Raw genomic sequence first — 19,451 nt, 5'->3', positions numbered from 1 at the left:
TATTTCTGGTAAAGGAAGATGAGGGTACAGCATGGTGGACCTCAACTAAAAGATGATTGTAAATAACAAGGATGAAAAAAAAGGTCTGCTTAGAGTCTAGAAAATTTTTTCAGAGAGCAAGAGTTTGACAAGAGTGAAGTTTGTACTTCAGTCATTGGAAAGAGCTCACTCTCAGGTTTCACTAGAACCTGGATTAAATCTCAAAAGATGGGCCCTTGAGTGGCTAAATTGGTTAAGTGGGTAAGCGTCCGACTCTTGGTTTTGGCTCAGGTCATGATCTTGTGGTTTGTGAGAGTGAGCCCCATCATGGGCTCTGCACTGATAGCGTGGAACCTGCTTGGGATTCTCTCTCCCCCCTTCACTCTGCTCCTCCCTCTCCGCTCCTCACATGCGCTCTCTCTTAAATAACTCTCAAAAGACTTCTCTGTTACAAAGCCATTTTGAATAAGCAACTTACTAATTGATAAGTCCAATTAACAGTTGAGCCTCCAGGGCACCTTGACACAGGAAATGGATCCCCTACATGGTAGACAAAAGTATTGTAATCACTGGAAAAATATATCAATTCTTTGTGGATTAATAAGCACTTTGGGAAGGAAGCTGGTCAATCAGGACTTCTGTGCAGCTGTCGTTCGTGACAACCAGTGAATGTCGTCCTATTTTAGGGAGGTAGAGTTGAGTGTTTGCAAGGGAGATTACAAGCAAAGTCCACCCCTGAGGGGAGGGAATGACTAGAATCCAGAGAGGGAGTCAGATCCTATTTCAAGAGGAAACAGGAGTGGGATCTGGAATTGGAACCAAGAACCTGTTCCATTGATCCACCGATCACCTATTTCTCTTTATTTCCAACGAGCTCCTCTCTCTCAGATTAGAAACCCGTCTTTCTGATCAAAAAATCAAACTAGGGGCACCTGGGTGGCTCAGTTGGTGAGCATCCAACTTCGGCTCAGGTCATGATCTCGTGGTCTGTGAGTTCGAGCCCCCCACGTCAGGCTCTGTGCTGACAGCTCTGAGCCTGGAGCCTGCTTCACATTCTGTGTTTCCCTCTCTCTCTGCCCCTCCCCCACTCATGCTCCATCTCTCTCTCTCTCTCTCTCAAAAATAAACATAAAAAAATTTTTTAAATCAAACTTTCCCTTAATGACATATTCCTCTCTAAGAAGGCAAGCTTCCTATTTCCATGTCTTGTTTCTCCTTAATTCATCAACCAACTGTGATATGTCTCTCACCTCGATGTCCACACTCACTCAATCTGCCCTGCCAACGATCCCTCCTCTCTTTGGCAAATCCAGTGGATTCTCTTGAGGTCCATTTGCTCGACATTTGTAGGATCTGACCCTGTTTCGCTCCTTCTCTTTTTTGAAACCTACTCTCTTGGCTTCTGAGCTACAACTCTCCTGGTTCTGTCCAGCTCTCAGACTATCCCTCATCTCAGCACCCTTCCCTGACCACGAGATTGGGCTGGGTACCCTTCCTTTGGGCTTTAGCCTGACCACCTCTCTGCCACTACATTTACCCTCTTATATTAAGAGAGTCTATTTATGAGCTATCTCCCCAGACAGTGGTAAACTCCAAAATAAGTTGTAAGGTCTAAAAGACAGCCAATGTCCTATTTATGTAGATTCCTACCAGGGAGCGTGAAGCCAGGTACGTTGGAGGTGACTATTTTTTTATATTCTAACTTCAGGGACAAGGCCAGATGGGCTTGTGGACGGAGCACATAGGGGTGAATAGGGAGATCTCAACCTGAAGTCCACATGGGATGGGCACCTAGGGCTTGTTCAACTCTAGATCTTTTGGCCTGCTGTACCACTTTCAAACGCCATAGGCTACTGAAGGGAGTATTTCCTAACATACTGGCTGAGCTTAAAGGTCGTAGACTTTGAGTATCCAGAGTCAAGCAAGCAGGGACAATGACTGCTGGGGGAAAGAACTTTCTGGACCTCCAAAGTTGAGGACATTATACAGTATGACAGACTTTTCACGGTACGATCACTTCTGTTAGAGGAAGTCAAGGCTACGAATAAAAGGCAGAAAACAGAATATTTGTCAATTCCCTTCGACTTTTTGATTCACTACTCTTTTTTCTCTCCCATCATTTCTTTTTGGTCTTAAAAAAATGTGCTATGTTTATCTGGCTTGCCTGTGTATATCTAATTTTAGATTGCAAGCTGTGGGGCAGAATAATGTCTTTATATGTGCAGCATCTCACTGTGGATGCCTGAGAATGTCTAATGACATCAACATCATTCAATTAACCTATAAAAATAAAATAAAATGTAAAGTACTCCAGAGAACTTGTTCACTGGAACTTCACCAGAGATTTATAAATGATTTTCAGCCATATCCAGATATATTCAGAATATATCTAGAATAATTTATAGTATTTCATGTAATGTATGACAAATAAAAGTTGACTGACCTTATAAGACCTTTAGGTATTACCGTGAGATTTCGTTGAGATGAATAATAATGAAATATAGCAGCCCTCTCCCACCTGAAGAAACTTTCTGTAGATCCTTGAAATAGAACAATATTAAATAATGTCCATAACAATACCCAAGTATAGAATGTTTAAGATTAGCTATCTGCTTCCTTGGTTTGCTCGGTTGGTGAGGAACACAACACCTACTCACATTTGTAAATGGTCATGCCCATGGTCAGAATTCCTACGACCAGGGTCCTGTTCAGATTTTGTCTTTTCTTTTTTTTTTTTTTTTTTTTTTTTTTTTTAAATTTTTTTTTCAACGTTTATTTATTTTTGGGACAGAGAGAGACAGAGCATGAACGGGGGAGGGGCAGAGAGAGAGGGAGACACAGAATCGGAAACAGGCTCCAGGCTCTGAGCCATCAGCCCAGAGCCCGACGCGGGGCTCGAACTCACGGACCGCGAGATCGTGACCTGGCTGAAGTCGGACGCTTAACTGACTGCGCCACCCAGGCGCCCCAGATTTTGTCTTTTCTTCCACACGCATGACATATTTTCCTCACATCAAGAACAAAGAAAAAGATTTATAAAAGCCTTTGAAATTGTCTCTAACATTGTGTGTCCGATGATGTAACATGACATGACATTTGTTGTGAGGAAATGGCTGCCAAGAAAGGAGATCCCAAAACAGGATCATAAGGGTCATAAACACAGGCTCATAAACACAAACAATATTGGGAGAGAAAAACAATTAATGGCTTTGTTGTAGAGAAACGCAGAGAAGCCTCAGAATATTTAGGTTTCCTTACAAAGTGCTCTTCAACGGCATTGCCATCTGTGTTAGGCCAGTGTTCTTGTTACAGTGCTAACGACAGGCTTCGTACTGCAACAGCAAAGCCACTACCTACCCAGCAGGATTATGATGAGACCTGAGTAAGATATTATTTATAAGTCTAAATTACATAATGTATAGGGCTGCCATTTTTGAGCAACTCCTATTTTATATAAATATAACTTTTCAAAGTGTTTACTTGTTTTGAGAGAGAGAGAGAGAGAGAGAAATCACGAGTGGGGGAGGAGTAGAGAGCGAGGGACATCAGGCTCCATTCTGACAGCGTGGCTCATTGTAGGGCTTGATCTCGCAACCCAGAGATCGTGACCTGAGCCTAAATCAAGAGTCTGATACTTAACTGACTGAGCCACCCAGGCACTCCTGTAAGTATAGCTATTAAACAGAGACAGACACATGTAGACCTACAAAAGATACAACGGTCACTGTCCTAAACTAATGTAGAGAACAGAAAAATGCAATGGCTACATTGAGACCATGATAAGTATTAGACGAGCAACCAAAAAATCCTAAGTTAAGTCAATTGCCTCTCTAGGTTGTGGATTAAGTGGGGAGGGTCAATGTGAGAACTTTGAATGGCTTACATTCTAGGACAATGGTTCCTAAGGTCCAAATAGCCTAATTACATAAGTTCAAGTATAAACTATGAGACAAATACATTTCAGGAAAATAGAGAAATTATGTTAATACTAAGCACTAATATTTACTGAGCATTTACATGCCCCCTCACAATAACCCTATCAGGTATGAAGCTGCAATACTGCCAATGAGGAAATCAAGGCTTAAAGAACAACTTTGATTCAAACACAGGCAGTGGGATTTAAGAAGGCCAGCACAGGGGCCGCCTGGGTGGCTCAGTCAGTTAAGTGTCCGACTTTGGCTCAGGTCATGATCTCATGGTCTGTGAGTTCGAACCCCGCGTCGGGCTCTGTGCTGACAGCTCAGAGCCTTGATTCTGTGTCTCCTTCTCTCTCTCTGCCCCTCCCCACTTGTGCTCTCTCAGAAATAACTAAATGTAAAAAAAAAAAAAATTAAAAAAAAAAAAGAGGAGAGACAAAGGAAGATCAATTAAGATATTCTTGGAAGTGTTCTGGATTAATCTTCCTGGAAGTGAAGTCAAAGAAAACACATTCTTACTGTCTAACAAAAAGAAGCACACCAGTTTATTCAGGAAGACAAACTTTTTTTACTGTAGCAAACCTGAAAAAAAGCTTTATTGTATAACTCTTTATATAAAAGCCATCAAATTATAGAATTCATGCATTCATTCCTTCATTCACTACAAACCAAATATTTGTTTAGGCCTATAGCAGGTGTTATTTAAAGTACTGCATATAACATATTAAAACCAGTAAAGTCTCTGCCTTCACAGAGCTTACTTTCTAGAAAATTGGGCAACTGTCTTAGTGACTTTACAAAACTGCGGGAACAATTTTCATGTGGATGTTTTTCTTTTGTCAACTCTTAATAATGGCTAATTACAATCCGGCAAAGTTATTTCTGTTGAGAGCCAAATTTGACATAAAGCTTACCAAATCTCTAGAAACTGAGGGTCAGGTAGCCTTGAGGCAACATAGTTCTTATATCAATAGGCTTTTTAAGAAGGTAGATTGAAGTCACTTTCAAACTGAGGTCTCTGGTCAGTGACTAAAGGACAAGTACTCTGGATTGGTGATTAAAAAGGTATATATATATATATATTTACATATATGAACTTTACTCATTCAGTATATATTTACTGAGTGATATGTTAAGAACCTTGAAACACTGCAGGTATAGAAATGGGCAAGAAAAGAGGCTCCTGGGTGGCTCAGTCGGTTCAGTGTCTGACCCCTGACCTCAGCTCAGATCTTAATCTCAGCTCAGGTCTTGATCTTGGGGTCATGAATTCAAGCCCCGCATTGGGCTCTACTTTGGGCAAGGAGTCTACTGAAAGAAAGAGAGAAAGAAAGAGAGAAAGAAAGAAAGAAAGAAAGAAAGAAAGAAAGAAAGAAAGAAAGAAAGAAAGAGAAAGAAAGAAAGAAAGAAAAAGGAAGGTGGGAGGGAAGGAAGGAAGAAGAAAGAAAGAGAAATGGCAAGACAATCTCTGCGTTAAAGAATATGTGATGACTAGGGGCGCCTGGGTGGCGCAGTCGGTTAAGTGTCCGACTTCAGCCAGGTCACGATCTCGCGGTCCGGGAGTTCGAGCCCCGCGTCGGGCTCTGGGCTGATGGCTCAGAGCCTGGAGCCTGTTTCCGATTCTGTGTCTCCCTCTCTCTCTGCCCCTCCCCCGTTCATGCTCTGTCTCTCTCTGTCCCAAAAAAAAATAAATAAAAACGTTGAAAAAAAAAATTTAAAAAAAAAGAATATGTGATGACTTTAATATCATTGACTTCATCTGTGTGTGTGGATATATTTTTAACCTTAGTGAATGGATTGTGAGTTTCTCTAGAAAACTTGACTATTTGAACTTTCTTAGAGATTTATAAATAACTTCAAGGTACTGTTCTCTAGGATATACCTAGAATAACTTATATCTCACTATATAAGACGAATCAGAGTTCATGAGGCTTTTAAGTCTAATATTAAGAGGCCTATTTGTTGTGACTAATGAGAGACCAAAGCAACCTCCAATTGAACAAGTATACTTTCTGGAGACCTCTATAATTGTCAAGTATTACATGAAAGATGCAGATAGTCTAATGGGGGTGACAGACATGATTGCCAACAATTACAATGCAACACGATACATGGTATATAGTCGTCGGCTGAGCATAGGGTATTCTGGATACACAGGCAGGTGCATTGAATTCAACTTTGGGTGCTTGGGGCTAGAGGTGAAAGGAGCAATCAGGCTGGGTTTCCCTAATTTAATATCAGCCACCATTTATCAAGCCCATTTACTCAACACACGGCTCAAGGGAAGAACAAAGTGAAGCCCAGAGGACACAGCTAAACCCAGGTCCAGGCCTACAAGAGATGCACTTGGTGATGGTGACAGTTTCTCGGGGGTAGGCCCTGATAGAGAGCCCTGTGGCAGCTCTCCCGAGTCATAAGTCACCTACCTGTCAGATTAAATGAAGAAACCCAACTCTGGTTTTGTATTGTTAATTATTAGGCATATAGGTTATTAGGTTATTATTAATTATTAGGCATATCCTATAACTGTGGTTCACTGGTTTATTTTGCTTCTTTAAGGATATCAATCAGGTATGAACAACTCCTTTCTAGAAGAAAATATACTTGAGCTAAATGATGGTGGATAACTGCTCATGTCCTTACAAGTGTACTTTGAATGATTGTAGTTAAAGAATCATGAGTGTAATCACCTGTCCAATGTGTCTCTGACTGGGAAACCTGTAGTTGTAGAGTCTGGATTTTAAGCCTTTTTTAAAAATCTAACTTTATTTTAGAGAGAGAGTGAGAGAGCAAGTAGGGGAGAGGGCCAGAGGGAGAGAGAGAGAGAGAGAAAGAAACTCAAGTAGGATCCATGCTCAGTGCTTAGCACAACACAGGGCTTGATCCCACGAACCTGGGATCATGACCTGAGCAGAAATCAAGAGTCCGACGCTCAGCGGACGGAGCCACCCAATCACCCCATGCCTACTTTTATTTATCTTTTTTATTTACATTGATTTATTTTTGAGAGGCAGAATGAGATAGAACATGAGTGGAGGAGAGGCAGAGAGAGGAGACACAGAATCTGAAGCAGGCTCCAGGCTCCAAGCAGGCATTCAGCACAGAGCCCGATGCAGGGCTCGAACCCATGAACCGTGCGCAAGATCATGACCTGAGCCGAACTCAGACACTCCATGGACTGAGCCACCCAGGTGCCTCACCCCAAGCCTACTTTTAATCAGTTAGAATTACTTTAGGTTTACCAGGTGATAACATTTCCTTTTCACTAATAGTTTTGGAACACTGTCCATTCCTTTCCATACAAAAACTAATTTTTAAAAGATCAGATGAAAATAGCCTATCTGCCATTTAACTATTGATAAACTCATTTGCATTTCAAAGCAAAATCCTCAGGAAGAAAACTTAAGAAGCTGGAAGCCACTCTATCCCAGAACTCAGAAGGGTTAGTTGTCTGCCTGTCTGTGGGTGAAGACAAGAGGACAGAACCAAAAATTCCTACGTATCATCTGAGCATGCAGAATGAAGTCTCACTGAGTGGCAAACTAATTGATCTGCATAGTGATTGACCTGGATTAGTGAGATGCATTCGAAGAGAAAAGCAGAGAAAAAATTGAATGTTGTGTGGTAGTTTCACTGTTAGTGCTAATATTTATATTACTATTCGATCCTTTTATCATCAGGCAAAAGAAATGACTGATTATGCTAACTTTGTCAAGAATCCAACATTTTTATTTACAGTGATAATTTTTCATTGAATTGTAAAAAAGGGAAATATAATTTGAATGAAGATTTTAAAAAATTGAAATAGGCATATTGGAATGTGAGAACTAAGTTGGAAATATTAATATAAACTAATAACATATCATAAAATAGGTCCTTTCTAGCTCTGTTCAGTGAAATGGGCAAGGAATAATATTACTCCCCCACATGAGCCTGAAGATATACACTTCTAATGCCGACAGTTTTGGGTCTAATATTATTTTTCAATTGAAGGAAACACAGTATGTCTCAGAAAAATGGCTGATTCGCGTCTGGGTCTGGGAAGATATAGGTAAGTCTTGGAATATTTTATTGGGGCGGAAAGCAATATCTGTGCTTGAAAAAAAGCAATGGTGCCCCACAGAAGAACACAGAGGCTGATTTAAAGGACCACTCACTGGCTTTATTCTGTCAATTTGAGTATAAAAAGCAAAATGATAACGGTGGTTAGTTCAAATGTGTTAATTTGTGAAAAGCTGGGTTCATAATGACAGCACAAATGATAAAAGTTGACAAATTGTACTAAAGAAGTTGAACATAATTGAATCTCATTACTCAGCCTTACCGTGTTAGCACTATTGACTCATTTATTGAATCAGTGCAGAATATCGAATTCAGTAAGTTATCAACTATGTTAGTTTTACTTAATCTAACCTGCTTACTTAATCTAGTCTGCTATACTAGTGCAGACTGATTTTTTGTAATGACAAAATTATATACCAACCTGCCTTAGAAATCTAATGCTGGGAGTTCCGACTGCACCTCTAAATGCTGTTCTAGTGAGTCATCTTGGAGAAACCAGTGTTGGAATATATTTGTATTATTGTACTCCTGAGTCTCTTTGGATTGATCAGCTAAGTTTTAAGAGCTAGTTCATAGCCCTGGTGGTATTTTGCATAACTCTACAGCAGTCTGGCTGATAGAACTTTCCATGATGTGAAAACGTTTTATGTCCGTGCTATCCAAATGACAGCCATTAGTCACCTGCAGCGAATGGCTACTGAGCACTTGAATTGTGGCTCGTGTAACCAAGGAACGGAATGTGAAAGTTGATTTTATTTAAATTAATTTAAATTTAAAATTTTTTTTTTTTTCAATGTTTATTTATTTTTGGGACAGAGAGAGACAGAGCATGAAGGGGGGAGGGGCAGAGAGAGAGGGAGTCACAGAATCGGAAGCAGGCTCCAGGCTCTGAGCCATCAGCCCAGAGCCTGACGCGGGGCTCGAACTCACAGACCGCGAGATCGTGACCTGGCTGAAGTCGGACGCTTAACCGACTGCGCCACCCAGGCGCCCCTAAATTAATTTAAATTTAAAATTAAATAGGCCCGTGACTACTGCACTGGACAGCATAGGTCTAGATTTTAAATCTCCTCGTAGTTATCATGGAGAATAACTTTAGGTTTAACCAACAACATACATTCTTTCTCACCAATCCTGGAACATTGCCCATTTTCTTTAAGGTAAGTCTCTATATGGAAAAAAATGTAGGATTTCTTATGCATCCTACAGACACCTTACGTATACACAAGTAATGATAGCACACCCTTAATGTATACAAGGCTTTTCCTTCTTAACATATTTTAGGGGTCACTCTGTATCAGTGCAACAACAGTCTCCTTTATCCTTACGACTACATAGTCCTAACAATCTATTTGAAAGGGTCCCAGAAGGTGGCCTGTCTACTGTCTTGACAACTGATGAGATACCTTGCATGTAGCATGTGAAGAATCTTAATGTCACAACAACACAGGTGAGGATAGCAGCAGGTGGAATCTATGGCACCCCTACCCAGTGGACCCCCCCCCCATATAGAGGAGGCCCCAACTTTAAAATACCTAGTCCTGTTCTTTTAAACTTGTATTTTGAACCAAATCATGCTAACTTTTGTGAAATGACCCAAGGTGTCATATTATGGTAACACGGACTGTGATTTTTTAAAAAAATAGTATGATCACAATTTTAATAATATGTAAGCTTCTCTAGTGGCTCTCCATTGCACGTAGAATAAAATCCAAACTCCTCACCAAGACCCACCAGGCTTTGTGTGATTGGGCTCCAGACTTCTTAATCACTAGGCTCCAACCACCTAGGCCTCTTAACAGAGCCAGCCCTTTCCTGCCTCAGGGCCTTGGTACCCACTCTTCCCTCAGTCTACTTTGCTCTTTCCTGGGCTCTTTCTGTCACTCTCTACTTCATTCTTCAACCTCAGCTTAAATGTCACTGACTTCCTGATGTCTTTTCTCCATGTGCCATCCATCCATAGCACTCCACCCCCACCCCAACATTACTTTCTTCAGAGCGCTTATTATAATCTATAATTATTTTGTTTATTTACATTTTATCTCTCTACTATTAGAAGGTAAGATCCCTGAGAGCAGGAACTTGAACCGTCTTCACTGATATTTCTCCAGGGCCTACAACAGTATAGGGCCATACAGTTGGCATACAATTAATATTTGCCAAGACAAAAAAATGTTGAGTGAGCAAATACTGAATGTATTTCACACATAGTGCCCGGAACTTGAGGGCCTTTGGACAAGTTCCATGCCTTTCAAATAGTCCCTCATAATTGAATAATCATAGTAAATTACTCTAAAAGAAATGTGGTTTTTATATGCTTTTGCTTCCACTAACATCTATCTGTAGTCCTATTCATTTCTTTTGTAAGTCAGAGGTGTTTACTATGTTTGAATCACAAAAGCTACTTGCAATCTGCTGTGATATGTCATCTATGAAGTGTGGCTGCTGAGGCCATAATGGTATGTGCTTCTCATCTTGCAATCTTTTAGAGTCATTATGTCAACATGTGTTGGTCATTATGTCAACATTTGTTAGTCAAGTGCTTATCTCGCCATTCCTGAAAAATATACATTCATGTGGTGCTTTAAAGTTTGCAAAAAGTTGGGGCGCCTGGGTGGCGCAGTCGGTTAAGCGTCCGACTTCAGCCAGGTCACGATCTCGCAGTCCGTGAGTTCGAGCCCCGCATCAGGCTCTGGGCTGATGGCTCAGGGCCTGGAGCCTGTTTCCGATTCTGTGTCTCCCGCTCTCTCTGCCCCTCCCCCGTTCATGCTCTGTCTCTCTCTGTCCCAAAAATAAATAAAAAAAAAAAGTTGAAAAAAAAATTTAAAAAAAAGTTTGCAAAAAGTTTTTTATTGCTGTCAACTCATTTGATCTTTCACAAATACCTCTACCCTGTAAGGCATCATATGGCTATTTTACTGGTGAGGTTACTGGAACTCAGGAAAGATTAAATTTTGCTTAAAACAACGTAACTGGTAAAAGATAGAGCTCATAAGTGAACTCAACGCTCCCAAGCCAAACTCCTAAGTTCAAATATTTGGCTTTTTTGGCCACACTACAGCTATTCTAACACTACTGTTTGATAAAACTTGGTAGTTTACAAAGTACTTCCACATAAGCCATCTCATTTCATCCTCTGTGGTTGACAAGGCTGGTAAAATTCCTTCCCTGAAGAACTTATATAGTCTCTTTAAGAAAATGGTATACAGGTGCGCCCAAGTGCCTCAATCGGTTGAGCGTCCGACTTCGGCTCAGGTCATGATCTCACGGATCATGGTTCAAGCTCCGGGTCGGACTCTACGCTGACATCTCAGAGCCTGGAGCCTGCTTCGGATTTTGTGTCTCCTTCTCTCTCTGCCCCTTCCCTGCTCATGCTCTGTCTCTCAAAAACAAAACAAACATTTAAAAAAATTTTTAAAAAGAAAAGAAAATGATACAATGCAAAACTGAAGAATTTTTAGAGGGTAATATAGAGACATGGAAATTAGTTATGGAAATGTATACAGATGCCAAGGAGATTATGAATCGTATTTGGGTGGGCGCTAACAGGATTTGGAGGAAGAGGAAGAAATCAGGTTCACAGGGCCAGAAACAAGAGGGATCTGAGCCTTCCATTCAGAGGCAACGAGCTATGTATGCAAAGACGTGCATGTAGACACAGTGTTGTGTGGACAACACGACAAGCAAATTAGCTTGACAAAAATAAGGGGCTCCATCCAGAAATCATGAAAACTGAGGATGCCAAGATGTGGAGTACCCCTAGTTGTTCGAAGACGTTAGATGTCAAGGAGAACTTGGGTTTTATTTGACAGATATTGAGAAGCTGGCACAAGCTCATGCAAATAAAATATCCGAGATGAAAATAAATCTTGATGACTCTTCTGGCAGCTTGGTGTAGAATGAATTGCGGCAGGGGAAACTGACCGAAGGCCAGGGCAGTAATCCTGATGCAAGGTGACACAGCCAGAGACTGCAGTGGTGACTGAGGAAACGGGAAGGAAGGTGGACCTTGCAGAGAAAGGCTCATGGAGAATGATGGATTAGAGGAGCGGGGAAGGGGAGGGAAGAGTGAGAAACCACTACAGGGTTTCCAGCCTGCTGAGCTGGGCTGATAGGTGCAATAAACACGTTATTTCTGCAGGGAAGCCCTTCAGCTGAGGCCAAGAGCAGACAAGTGAGGATAAAGAAGGGATGAACTAAGTTTGTGAAATGCAAGTCTGAGATAATGCGAGGATATTTAGCTGAAGGCCTGCAAGCAAACCGAGAAACCAGTCTGGCAAGAGGGTGAGAAGTCAGGATGTATGTTGTGTCATTTTTGCTAAATGCACCCAGGCTGCCTACCCACACGGCCCCAAGTGCCCTTTTCTTGGCAATTCGCTGTTGAGAAGAGTTCACTTTTATAGGTTGGAAAATTTCCTTGTGAACTTTCTCTATGGCATCATAAGAAAAGGAAAAGGAGCAATCCCTACCAAAATAACACCAGCATTCTTCACAGAGCTGGAACAAACCATCCTAAAATTTGTATGGAACCAGAAAAGACCCAAATAGCCAGAGCAGCCTTGAAAAAGAAAACCAAAGCTATAGGCATCACAATCCCAGACTTCAAACTGTATTACAAAGCTGTAATCATCAAGACAGTATGGTACTGGCACAAGAACAGACACTCAGATCAATGGAACAGAATAGAGAACCCAGAAATGGACCCACAAGCATATGGCCAACTAATCTTTGACAAAGCAGGAAAGAATATCCAATGGAATGAAGACAGTCGCTTCAGCAAATGGTGCTGGGAAAACTTGAACAGCGACATGCAGAAGAATGAACATGGACCACTTTCTTACACCATACACTAAAATAACTCAAAATGGATGAAAGATCTAAATGTAAGGAAGCCATCAAAATCCTAGAGGAGAAAACAGGCAAAACCTCTTTGACCTCGGCCACAGCAACTTCTTACTTAGCACGTCTCCAGAGGCAAGGGAAACAAAAGCAAAAATGAACAAGCTACTGGGACCTCATCAAAATAAAAAGCTTTTGCACGGCGAAGGAAACAATCAGCAAAACTAAAAGGCAACCGATAGAATGAGAGAAGATATTTGCAAGTGACATATCAGATAAAGGATTAGTATCCACAATCTATAAAGAACTGATCAAACTCAACATCCAAAAAACAAATACTCCAGTGAAGAAATGGGCAAAAGTCATGAATAGACACTTCTCCAAAGAAGACATCCAAATGGCCAACCGACACATGAAAAAATGCTCAACGTCACTCATCATCAGGGAAATACAAATCAAAACCACAATGAGATACCACTTTATACCTGTCAGAATGGCTAACATTAACAACTCAGGCAACAACAGATGTTGGCAAGGATGCGGAGACAGAAGATCGCTTTTGCACTGCTGGTGGCAATGCAAGCTGGTGCAGCTATTCTGGAAAACTGTATGGAGCTTCCTCAAAAAATTAAAAATAGAACTACCCTATGACCCAGGAGCTGCACTAGTAGGTGTTTATCCAAGGGATACGGGTGTGCTGTTTTGAAGGGGCACATGCATCTCAATGTTAATAGCAGCACTATCAACAATAGCCAAAGTATGGAAAGAGCCCAAATGTCCATTGATGGGTGAATGGAGAAAGAAGGTGTGGTATATATATATACAATGGAATATTACCAGACAATCAAAAAGAATGAAATTTTGCCATTTACAACTACATGGATGGAACTAGAGGGTATTATGCTAAGCGAAACTAGTCAGTCAGAGAAAGGCAAATATCATAGGACGTCATTCATATGAGGACTTTAAGATACAAAACAGATGAACATAAGGGAAGGGAAGCAAAAATAATATAAAAACAGGGAGGGGGACAAAACATAACAGACTCTTAATTATAGAGAACAAACAGAGGGTTACTGGAGGGGTTGTGGGAGGGGGGATGGGCTAAATGGGGAAGGGGCATTAAGGAATCTACTCCTGAAATCATTGTTGTACTATATGCTAACTAACTTGGTGGTAAATTAAAAAATAAATAAAAATAAATTAAAAAAATTTTTTTAAATGAAATCTTTTCTTTTAAATGAAAAAAAAAAAAAGGAAAAGGAAAGGATTTTAAAAATGCAGTAAGACTTTTTACCCTGAAATGATTATTTAGAAGTTACTTTGGGGGTGCCTGGGTGGCTCAGTTGGTTTAAGCATCCGACTTTGGCTCATGTCATGATCTCATGGATCGTGGGTTCAAGCTTCTGGTTGGGCTCTATGCTGACAGCCCAGAGACTGGAGCCTGTTTCCGATTCTATGTCTGCCTCTCTCTCTGCCCCTCCCCTGCTCATGCTCTGTCTCTCTCTGTCTCTGACAAATGAATAAACATTTAAAAATGTATATATATGTTAAAAGTTACTTTGGTTTTTTAATATTTGTTACCTTCAAATTAAAAATTTGTGGTGAAGCTTTTACATTAAATATATCTATTTTATTATTCAATTTATAAATCTAGTAAATTGATGGCTGCTTCACTTGGCTAATCGTTTTAAAAAATTTTTTTTTTCCAAACGTTTATTTATTTTTGGGACAGAGAGAGACAGAGCATGAACGGGGGAGGGGCAGAGAGAGAGGGAGACACAGAATCGGAAACAGGCTCCAGGCTCTGAGCCATCAGCCCAGAGCCTGACGCGGGGCTCGAACTCACGGACCGCGAGATCGTGACCTGGCTGAAGTCGGACGCTTAACCGACTGCGCCACCCAGGCGCCCCATGGCTAATTGTTTTAAATTGCGTTCATTAATTTAATAATTTGGGTAGTTTTTCAAACACATCAATTTTCTGACTAACAAACTCTCGCAAATTAAGTCATTCTCATAAAACTGATAAACACATATGGTGTTTTCTTAAAAATTCCAATATAGTGTATACGCTTTTAAAAGATTTTTAACTTAAAATCAAAAGCGTTAATAATTAGTTACACACTTTATTATTTTTATTTTTTTATTTTCAACTTTTTTTAATGTTTATTTTTTAGAGTGAGAGAAAGACCCACCGAGTACGAGTGGGGGAGGGGCAGAGAGAGGGAGACAGAATCCAAAGCAGGCCCCAGGCTCTGAGCTGTCAGCACAAAGCCTGATGCGGGGCTCAAACTCACACACTGTGAGATCATGCCCTGAGCCGAAGTCAGACACTTAACCGACTGAGCCACCCAGGCGTCCCTATTTATTTATTTTGAGAGAGAGAGAGAGAGAGAGAAAATGCATACATAAGTAGGGGGAGGGGCAGAGAGGGAGAGAAAAGCACAGCTGAAATCAAGAGTTGGACACTTAACTTACTGAGCTACCCAGGTGCCCCAGTCAGTTATACACTTTAAATCAGCATTGCAAAGTTAATTTTCAGATACTTTATTAAAATTAAAATATTTCTTTTTTTTTTTTAATTTTTAAAAATTTTTTTTTTCAACGTTTATTTATTTTTTGGGACAGAGAGAGACAGAGCATGAACGGGGGAGGGGCAGAGAGAGGGAGACACAGAATCGGAAACAGGCTCCAGGCCCTGAGCCATCAGCCCAGAGCCTGACGCGGGGCTCGAACTCACGGACCGTGAGATCGTGACCTGGCTGAAGTCGGACGCTTAACCGACTGCGCCACCCAGGCGCCCCTAAAATTAAAATATTTCTATTAAATATGAGTATTTAAAACCTTAAACATTAGAGGCATTTAAAATACCAACTAGGTAGATTCTTTACTATAAAAATATAACACCATGAGGTGTGATTTCCTTCACGGTAGCTCTCTTTAATTCTAAATCTTCCCAGGACTGAGGGATGCATATTTACTAAGACAACAATTATGTCAGCTGAAGCAAATTTAGGAACACCTTCCCAAGAAATGGCTGGGTTTACCTTCTTAGCTAGGAGGTTTCTGCATGATTAGAGTGTCTCTTGGCCTCTGGGTCTTCCATTCTTGCCTTCTCTCTAGTGGTTCTCTCTCTCTTGCTTCTCTCTAAAGGCAGGGGTCAGCTTTCCCTCTAGAAGGGATTCCAGTTCTGTACTTTCTTCTTGTCACCTGCTTAAAAGCTGGTGCCTTCCCTCTCTCAGGATCCCACTGTACTCAGGGAGCCTCTGGAGGCCTAAGCTGCTGCCTACATAGGCCTGGACCAGGTCGAGTCTCCTTGATAACCCACTGTAGTCTGAACCTCTTTGATCCTTCATCACCCTGTAGTGGGAAGAAAAAATACACAGCTAAGATTAAAAGCAGTCAACAGAATTCCCTTTAGGAGAAAAAACTGCCTCTAGCTAAAGAACTTGACTTAGCACAACACCTTCTCAGGCCTTTTGATTGTCAAAAGGTAGTCCTAAGGGGATAAATTACGAGTCAAAGGGCTTGGCATGATGAAGAATAAACTTTGAGTTCCAGACAGCAGAATGAGAGAGAAGAGGAGAAAAATTAGAGCAAATGAGGAGACAGAGGAGCTGAGCTCAAGGGTGTAAGGACAAGGTGGGTGGATGGACCCTGCCAGGAGGGGCCTATGAAAATTCCCTGTTGATGGGAATGGTGCCTGGACCATTGGGACAGGGAGACGTGATGTTCTTGGGGAACAGTCGGTGTTCCCTTCTCTGTCAGGACCGTAGTGCTGTCCTAGGAAAATTAACCTGACAGTGCTGAGGTGTGGTTGGATCAGAGCTGAGAGACTGGAGGTAGAGAAGAGTTGGGGGTCAATCACAACTGTCTAGGAATTGAGACTTTAAATACTAGTGAGGTGTTGACTGGTAAAGGAGCGGAAGCCCCAGATGGAAGAGAGAGTATCAATAGGAGTGGGAGCCAAATTGAGAGAGGCCAGTGAGACCATTCACAGAAGGAACGAAGTCAGACAATTGGGGGTGGGCTGGGCAGGAAAGAATGAAGAGGGTAGAGGGCAGGGGGTAGCCATGTTGAGTATGAGGCGTTGGACCCTTCTGGCGAGTTCTATGGCTGGAGGCAATGGCAGAGCAGTGGTGTCTGAAACAGTGTAAATGCTTCCGAGGGATTGAACTTAGGGAGGAAAGAACAGACTGTGCATCACAGGACTTCAAGAGCTCTGCCCATTTGAATTAGGGAGATGTGGACGGGAGAAGGAACCTCTGAGGGAAATGGAAAGAAATGGCATGAAAGAGAGGAAAGACAATGGCTGGAGTGAAATGAGCAAGGGGAAGAGGTTGGAGAGATGGCTCTAGCCAGGGTGAAGAGTCTGGATTTTACTCTAAGGGCAATGGGGAGCCATTGAAGGTTCTAGGCAGAAGATAGACATGACCCTATTTATGGGTCAATAGCTCTCTTTGGCTACAATGTGGAGAAGAGATTGTAGAGGGCAGAGAATGGAATCAGAGATATCAGGAGGTTACCACAGTATAAGTCAGGTGCTGGGCAAGAGGCGGAAGGGGAGAAATGGTGAGATTCTGGAAACAGAGTTAACACAGTTTGCTGATAAGGAAAGGGCAGGTTGTAAAAGGGGAAGGAATCAGGGATCATTTTGAGGTTTAGAACTGGGCAATGTGGACTTTTCTTTATTTGCTTCTGCTATTATATACTTTAAGAAAACTTAAAATCTGGGGTGCCTGGGTGGCTCAGTCGGTTAAGCGTCCAACTTCGGCTCAGGTCATGATCTCACAGTTCGTGGTTCAAGCCCTGCATCGGGCTCTGTGCTGACAGCTCAGAGTCTGGAGCCTGTTTCAGATTCTGTGTCTCCCTCTCTCTCTGCCCCTCCCCTGTCATGCTCTGTGTCTCTCTCTCAAAACTAAATAAACATTAAAAAAAATTTTTTTTAAAGAAAACTTAAAATTTTAAATTACAAATGCAGTATGTATTCATGTTGAACATCATGAACATACACAAAGTAAAATTAAGGGGCACCTGAGTGGCTCAGTCGGTTAAGTGTCCAACTCTTGATTTCAGTTCAGGTCATGATTTTACCATTCATGAGATCGAGCCCCATGTCAGGCTCTGTGCTGACAGCACAGAGCCTACTTGGAATTCTCTCTCCCTCTCTCTCTGCTCCTCCCCCACCCCCCAAACAAATAAACATTTAAAATTTTTCTTAATTAATTTTTTTTACATTTTATTTTATTTTCTTAATTTTATTTTTTTTAAATTTACATCCAAGTTAGTTAGCATATAGTGCAACAATGATTTCAGGAGGAGATTCCTTAGTGCCCCTTACCCATTTAGCCCATCCCCCCTCCCCAACCCCCTGCAGTAACCCTGTTTGTTCTCCATATTTCAAAGTCTCTTATGCTTTGTCCCCCTCCCTGTTTTTATATTATTTTCGCTTCCCTTCCCTTGTGTTCATCTGTTCTGTGTCTTAAAGTCCTCACATGAGTGAAGTCATATGATATTTGTCTTTCTCTCACTGACTAATTTCACTTAGCATAATACCCTCCAGTTCCATCCACGTGGATGCAAGTGGCAAACATTTTTTAAAAGTAAAATTAAGAAATATCAGCTATTCATGACTCCATAATTCACAATTACTATTAATCTTTTGGTTTGTTCATTTATTTCTAAACTTAAACAAATTATTCTTAAAGTTACTTATTTTTGAGAGAGAGAGAGAGAGAGAGAGAGAATCCCAAGCAGTCTTCGTGCTGTCAGTGTAGAGAGCCCAAGGTGGGGCTTGAACCCATGAACTGTGAGATCATGACCTGAGCCAAAATGAAGAGTTGGATGCTTAACCAGCTGAGCCACTCAGGTGCCCCTAAATTTTTTTCTGAGGAAAACATTTTCCCACGGAATAAAATAATACATGTTAGGAAAAATACAGAAAAAGTAAACATGAAAATTAAAATCACCCACGTAGAACCAGAATTAATACTTCTGTGAATGATACATACATACATAGTCCACTTACTTTGAACATTCTTAATACATGGCTTGCTTTGTATTTTGGTTTCTTACAATTTTTCTTTGCCACGAACTCAACCTCATTATCGCCGAAATTATTTTTACAATATTATTTTATTGGTTTATAGGCATTCATTCTCGATCTACATCAAACTGTCACACTAGCCACCCCTTGCTAAAGGTCCCCGGGTTGCTGGCTTTTAGGAACTTGGCCTCCACGTTAACGTTCTTCCCCTCCCATCCCTACTTAGAAATAACTGGCTGGAATCCCACACTTGCCCAGAGACACCTAAGGATTACACAGAGCCTTCTCATCCCAGCCCCTTTGTGCCACCACCCTGCCTGCCATCACTACCACCGACCCACCCCTACCAAAAAGCAGGGCGAGCCTGGGAGAGCTCTTGGCTCCCATCATCATCTGCAACACAAAAGGAAAACATACCCGAACGGGTTTCAGATGAATCGCAGCAGGAGCTCGCAAGTGTAACTTTTTTCCAGGAAGGAATTCCATCCAAGTGACTAGTTTTCAGGCACGTGCCCTCCCAACCCTCCTGGGAACCTCTGCTAATGGCACAGGCAGGGTGGTGCCTGTGGCTGTCAAGCCACTTGGAATACCCCCACCTCATGGCCCA

The 19,451-nt window shown here is 41.5% G+C and overlaps 1 long non-coding RNA gene across 1 annotated transcript in view; it reads right to left on the bottom strand.

The window, feature by feature from the left end:
* Positions 1-15,608: 15,608 nt before the first annotated feature.
* Positions 15,609-19,451, bottom strand: part of LOC147571947 (uncharacterized) — a 77,821-nt gene continuing 73,978 nt past the window's right edge. Inside the window, exon 4 of the long non-coding RNA XR_015246535.1 lies at positions 15,609-16,158. This is a non-coding gene — a long non-coding RNA (uncharacterized LOC147571947). The remainder of the gene's footprint in view (positions 16,159-19,451) is intronic.

Source organism: Puma concolor, chromosome F2 (assembly GCF_028749965.1).
Source record: "Puma concolor isolate L17-30 chromosome F2, mPumCon1.1.hap2, whole genome shotgun sequence".
In the NCBI taxonomy this organism is placed as follows: Eukaryota; Metazoa; Chordata; class Mammalia; order Carnivora; family Felidae; genus Puma; species Puma concolor.
This window is presented reverse-complemented; position numbering and strand designations above follow the sequence as displayed.